This window comes from Lactuca sativa, chromosome 9 (genome assembly GCF_002870075.4).
Source record: "Lactuca sativa cultivar Salinas chromosome 9, Lsat_Salinas_v11, whole genome shotgun sequence".
Classification (NCBI taxonomy): domain Eukaryota; kingdom Viridiplantae; phylum Streptophyta; class Magnoliopsida; order Asterales; family Asteraceae; genus Lactuca; species Lactuca sativa.
Window position 1 is genome coordinate 129,894,045 of NC_056631.2, and position 7,626 is coordinate 129,901,670.

Sequence of the window (7,626 nt, forward strand, 5' to 3'; positions counted from 1 at the left end):
TACGTACCAGTTAGATCACTAGTAAACTACCATGCGGGTAGTTTAGGAAGATACTAGAACTATTACTAGAACGCGATACCATACAATGAGTTAGTTCATTAGTGAGTCAATATTTGCTAGAACATTACAGTACATTACAATACTTGCTAGATAGAGAGCATGTATACAACAGCTAGAACATTACAGTACATTACTATACTTGCTAGATAGAGAGCACGTACACTACAGCTAGAACATTACAGTACATTACTATACTTGCTAGATAGAGAGCACGTACATTACAGCTTGAACATTACAGTACATTACTATACTTGCTAGATAGAGAGCACGTACACTACAGCTAGCACATTACAGTACATTACTATACATGCTAGATAGAGAGCACGTACACTACAGCTAGAACATTATAGTACATTACCATACTATTACATAGATATGGTCGCATTATCACATTTACATGAGTACACTTACAAGAACTACTAGTACATGTTATATGTATAGATTCTGTTATATAATCCTCATTCTTATCTTTACCTTGTGATTCAATCACATAATCGACGACATAGATTGGATTTAATATCCTAGTACCAGAGGATACATTGAGGGATTGACCATTCTTAGAATCTCTGTTAGCTACAGAGGTAAAAGCACATCCACGGATGTCAACGGTTGATATCATTACAGGTATACTTTTGGGGACTGACTATTCCTATACCTAGCTGTTAGCAACAGAGGTAAATGTACATCTATGGATGTCTTCAGTTAACATTGTTAGTTGCCCTTGTTCCAAAGGGTAATACTAATACAGCTAGGTCTTCGTAGAAGACTACATTCAAAACAGTTAGCTCTTGGTAGAAGACTACATTCAGAACAACTAGGTCTTGGTAGAAGACTACATTCAGAACAGTTAGGTCTTGGTAGAAGACTACATTGAGAACAGTTAGGTCTAGATAGAAGACTACATTGAGAACAGTTAAGTCTTGGTAGAAGACTCCTTTTGTTACTAATAGGAATCATAGGGATTTCTAGTGTTTTTCAAACGTTTACAGTTGTTTTACAAACATTTTCATACTTACAGTTCATATACACTTTCAATACTTACAATTCATATACTTACAAATTCATACATACAAATACTTACTTACAAATTAAGACACTAAAATACTTATGATCTCACCAGCTTCACAGTTGATACTCGCTTTCAAAATTACTTGTATCCTCAGGTCATCATAGACAGGTACAGATGCTAGGTTTAGAGAAGATGGAGCTCGTTCAACACTCATCTTTCATTTTAATTTATGCTTTAGTGTCTATTATAATTTGATAGAACACACTTGTATAATAATTATATTATTAATGCAATGGATGATGTTGTTGCTAGTTTACTACTTTTCATTGTTGTGATACCGTACATGATGTCCTCCGCCCCAGAACGTTTCCGTCGTTCTTGGTTTTGGGGTGTGACAGATTGGTATTAGAGCATTGTTTATAGTGAATTAATTATATCAACCCATAAAAGTTATACTAACTATAAATACAAAAGGTATTAAAAATACTCTGACCAAGAGTTTATACTTTAAATAATAAAATATTTAAAAAAGTATACGTACCTACATTCATACTAAAATCAGTGTCACTAGGACAATACAAAAGAATTACGATTATTGGGCAACACAAGTGGGCTTAGAGACATATGGTTAAAACTGGGAAGATATAGCCTGATCAGCTATATTATCCGAGGGTTGACTAGCATGTGCCTAAGTGTAGTTGTGTGGTTGAAACAATGCTAAAATCTTACCAACCCTACCACAATGAGAACAGTAGAACATGACATTAAACTTAAAATACTATAGGAGTATTTGGTGTTACTATAAGTACTTTATACTTGAGAACTAAAACGGGATCTTCATTACGAAGTTGATTGTTGCTAAGTGGATACACTAAGGCTATATGTAATTAGGATCTTATAGACTTAGAATCTGTGAAAATTTTACTTCACCCCTATTTTGTGTGAATATGGAGTTAAGATCACTTATTCGAAGGCCTATCCTGTTTCAATTACATATAATTGGTATGCACTTCACAAATAGTGATGTAACTAATGAATATTTTCTAAATAATTATCTAGATAATTCGTCTAATAATTATTTTCTTACCCCAATTCTCGCATAGATAACATGGCTGGACTCGATCCCCACGGCAACCAGTATCTTCCGAACGAAGTCACTGCTGGTTGGTTTGGAGATGAACCAGACAATGAACATTCTATCCCCGTAAATGATCACCATGATGAAAACCTTTCAGACGGGCTAACTCCGAACCAAAGGTTGAGAACCTATCCCAGGCAACTCCCATTGCAATTCCTAACCCTCGTCTGGCTTTTCATGGTCCGACGCCTCCATGGGTGGAATGTTTGGAAACATGGAGCCAAGGACAAGATCAGCCCATACCATATGATGGTGACCGAAGCTTTTATGACCTGAACAATGGAGGCTCAACAGACAGAGTCTTGCCAATCTTGGTCCACAGAGTGGCCCAAAATGAGATTCAAGGTAGGACAGCCCTACATCAGATCACTGAAGTTGTCACCAATGCGAGAATGCATACCCTCCGCACCATTCGTCTAGAAGATGCTTGCGAGAGATCTGAGAGAAACCATGAAACCCTGCTGCAAGCACTGGCTGAATCACGAGCCGAAGTCATAGAGCTCCGAATACACCAGAGGGTGTACGAAAGACACCTACTTGACGTGGAACGTCAATTGGCTGAACTAAGAGTTCACCAGAGGGATGACCGTCGCCAGTAGTAGACGCTTTACTTTATTTTCTTTATTAAAAAGAATCATTTTTCCGTCTATGCCCGATGTGGCATTTTCTATGAAACTATCTGGTACTGTAAGTACTTTTGGTTAGATCTTTATGATGTCAAGAACTATCTTCTCTAGATATGATGTAAGACCTTTACAAGGTTATTTTCCTGAATCTTTACGTTATGAATATCAAAGATATTGATAGTCGGTTAACTTCCGTGTCCTTCTTTATTCAAGTAGTCTTATCATAATTTCATTGGAGTCTATCTGAAACATGCTTTAGTCAAATCATTGGACTATAGTAATTTAACTCCGGAGACATTTCCAAGTCTCTTTCAGTGGTTGGATCTTGTTATTCACTAACCCACGATACCTCGACTTGAACGACAAACGTCTTGAGACCATTCTACAAACTCACTTCCATGCCGTACTAGGACTGCATCATAGGGATGTAGGTCAAACCTCCGTGAACATACTTCCAATTCATGCTAGGACTGCATCATAGGGATGTAGGTCAAACTTTCGAGATCATAGTCATACTCTTTACATGAACAATCTAAGTACATCAAGGGTCAACCAGAATCGCTCACAAAATCCTTATCTTTCGTGTTATAGAATCATGTCGTCATCCGGAAACAATCAATCGAACAGCGAAACCTCCGCTTTTCCTATGGACGCCGCTACCTTCCAAACAGCAATTACAACTACCGTGGTGGCTGCCGTAACCGCGGTCCTTGCGCACCGTAGCGCTATCAGCACAATCAATGCTGCTGATGGGAATGAAGTTTCCAATCGTGGTATCCATCCAGGAAGTCGCCAAACAGTAACAGTCACAGGCTCGCAAAGCCGAAAAGCAGAGAACAAGAAACGAAAGCGTCAAGCCCAGAAATAACGCAAGAAATCCCAAAGGCTGGCTATGCAACAGCAGCAAGTGGAAACTCCTGCCATTCCCGTACCGAGCAGGCCATACGAGGGAAAACTCCCGAAGTGTGATAAGTGTAGTTTCCATCATCATGGGGCTTGCCATGAGATGCAATGTTGCAATTGCCTAAACATAGGGCACCATGCTCGTAACTATGGAGCACCGGCACGACCCATCACTCAAGTCCCTTTCATCGGGACTAACCCTACACACGAGAGTAGTTATAACGTCGAACGATTTAGGAAGCAATTTTCAAGGTGGAGTAACGAGGAAGGCACTCGTTTCCACATAACACTGGCTAAACACCGCAATCCCTTCACCAAAGCTAGTACTAGCCAGTCATGCCACCAATGCGGGGAAATAGGGCACGTCAAGAAGGATTGCCCTATAACAAAGAACTCTGGCGTAGATGAGAGGATTCTCAGGATCACAGCTGCTGGAGAACTTGCTCCGGAACCCACGTTAATGTAATTAATGCGTTTCGTTGTAACAGACTTATAAACTATCCAAAACTAGTGCAACTAGAGTAATACCTTTTGGCAAAATCCGGTCTGTAAAGAGATTCTCATGCTGCATATACTTAACTTTTGTAGTATACCTTATTCGCAGCAATAGTCCGGTAGAAAATCTAAAGTACTGTAACTCTGTTCATGGTTGCATGGTTATGTTTTGTCTGTAAACGCCTTATGTTCAAATCTAATGTCTTTAAAGTTTCTGTATGATTCCGACATTATCATACGATTAGATTCAATTTGATCCTCACGAAAATAGCTTCATACGTACGTCTCCTTATCAGTAAACGTCTTGTTAGCGAAACCGTCATATCAGAAGACCAAAGTACTCATGCCAGGAGTACCTCTTAGTTATTTTCTTTCCGAAGGAATCCCCGAAGTACTACTCGTGCAGTACGTCAAGTTCAACCCAAAGATTCATACGGTTGATCTATCGCTGAGGAATGTATACATAAGGGTAATATATAATCAAGGTTCTACAGGTTTAGAATTGATGATTCCACTTTAACTTCTTTTTCTCCAATGGGATATGAGCTTAAAGAAGAATCAGTTATTCGACTACCTTTTCAGTTTTAATTATACATGACTCGTATACACGAGATTGTGATTGTGAAAACATGTATGAATTCTAATATGAACTTTAGGACGGAGAACTACCTAAGTCTACGAGTAATCGCATCGTCATGTGAACAAACTTAGAACCCAGTATGACTCCCGTAAACAGATCGCCCTACAGTCTAAACATCTACGGAGATACAAGAACAGTACAGACAACTTAACGAACTACGAAGAAATATAATTAGAAGACTAGGCATCTCACCCTGGAGAACCCCGGTCTTATTCTTCTAGAGATCGACGGATTGCATCATATGTACCTCGGATATCGAGGACTTCGTCAAGATTTTTCATTAGAAATCGTTATCTCTGCCTCACATAGATGAAATGGTTGAGAAAACGCAAGGAAAGAATAACTTTCAGAAATGGGTCTGAGATCCGAATATCACCAGTTCGAGTGTTAGGGAAAGATGTCTGGAAGACTATCTTCCGAACTCAATGCGGACACTTCGAATCCGTAGTGATACCCTTCAGATAGGACCAATACGCCCATAGTTTTCATGAGTTTAAGGAACAGAGTCCGCCTTTCTTACTTGGATCAGTTCGTCATTCTCCATGTAACGACTTACTTATCTACCCTCGTAGTAAGAAGGAACCCATGGGAACATTACCGTCGGAGGAACTTACATAAAGTTCTCTAAACACGGGTTTTGAAATTTAAGGGTTAGATTTCCTACGACACTATTAGTGATGTGGAAAATTTTGAGTACTCTTTCAATTTGTCAAAACCGTTGAGAATTTGTCGACACCAGAGACGCCGACAGAAATTCGCCACATTCTAGGTCTTACAGACCTACTGTCATAGTTCATTCGGAACTTCTAGCAAATTACATGAACCCTTTCGACTTTGACCCAGCAAGGAGTGGCCCTTGACTTGGAAGTTTAGCAAGAGAAAGAACCCTTGGAAGCTCCAAGTGAGAGACCAAGTTCTTTAGGAAAAACTCACTTCGGGAATGGCTTAATACGCTTCGTATCGCGTGGAAAGAAAAATCCAAGATAGATAGGACCTCCGGGATTCTTACCAGAATCAGTCCTGTACCTCGCACAAACTAGACCTACTTCGCGAACTCAGCAACGTACATTTTACTCTTCGCGTCTCGATCGTGAAACCATACCTTTCCGGTAGGACTCTTGTAAGTCCACTCGTAAAGATCCTCGCCTTCGTATTTGAACCGCAGTGACCCTCGACCGAGAGGTCAAGCGGACTAAGCAACGCAGTCTCCCGTTAGTGAAGGTTTGTTGGAATACCAACCGAGGACCCGATTTCTCTTAGGAGCTCTAGAACCAATCGATTAGGAAGTTTCCTCCTCTCGACTTGATCATTCATGCCTACTTCCTTATCTAAATTCTAATTTCGGGACGAAATTCCCTTTAACGGGGGGATGATGTGACAACCCGAAATTTCCATTCGATCAAACCCTAAAAGTCAACCCCTTCGTATCATAAGTCAATGTCATTATTTCTTATTTTTAAGAAATATAAAGTTCGTTTGGTTATTTTAATATTACTTTTAAACGAACGGGTGAAAGAAAGTGTCGTCTCGGGTTTTGATTTTTGAAAACCGCAAACACTTCGCGTATTAGAAACACCCGACCAAACTTTTATGTTTTGGGTTTACAAATCACCAAAACCGTAAACTCATGCCTATGTATGAGTTTACTCCCCAAAAAGTTAGTCATTTGTGTTTACTCCCCAAAAGTCAAAAGAGTAAACTCCAAGTTTTCTCTCAAGTATCATCCAAGATTTAATTCCAAATCTTCAATCTTGTAAGTGTTTTAACCCTTTCAAGTTAGTAAAACACTTAATCTAGTGTTTGTGCATCTATTCATCCATTCATTTCCTGTTTTTGTTTAGATTTTCCAAAACACCAAGAACACCAGGAACACACACTAAGTGTTCTTGGCCTTTTAGCATAAATCAAGCCTTCCAATAGTAAGTGCTTCTATCCTTGAGTGATTTGAAGCTAGTACTACATTTAAACATCAAGAAAATATGTCAAGAACACAAGATTGAAGCTGTTCACGGTCCAAGAATGTTCTTGGGTCGTAAACACCATAAAGGGCACCAAAGTGTGCCTAAGTCCTTATCTAAGACCTAGTTTTGATGTTTAAACCATCCTTGACATGTTTAAACCTTCCTTTGTTGAGTTTAAGCCTTGAAAAACATCAAACGCCCACAAATATAGGTGTTTACGGTTTGGGGATCTCCTAAAACCGTGAACACCCAAAAGTATGTCTAAATGGGTTAATTTCCTTCCTTAGGCTTAGAAACTAGCTCATACACTTCCCTAACTGTGTTAGGGACTTGAAAACATGGATTTACACTCTTCCATTTGTGTTTACGGTTTATGAACCTAAGGGAAAACGCCATGAGGCCGTAAACTCCTCAAATGAGTTGTTTTGATGCCCTAGTCCATTCCAAAGGCCAAACCACTTAGTAGAATTTCTCCAAGAGGCTTGTTAAACCACCAAACAACACCTAGTCATTAGGACTAGAGTTTACGACCGTAAACTCTAGAGTTTGATGCCGTAAACTCTTGGTGTCATGACCATCAAAACCGTAAACTCCAAGGGAGTTTACCCTTGAACCCCAAACACACTAGCCTTTCCCTACAACACTTAGATGCAACCCTTGAGACGTATAACACTTGTATAAAGTGTTTAGCATGTCCTAGAGTGTCTTAAATTTGTTTATTAGTTGTTTATTAGACGTATAACACGTATAACACTTATCTGACACTTCCTTCCGATACACTTACTACAGGTGAG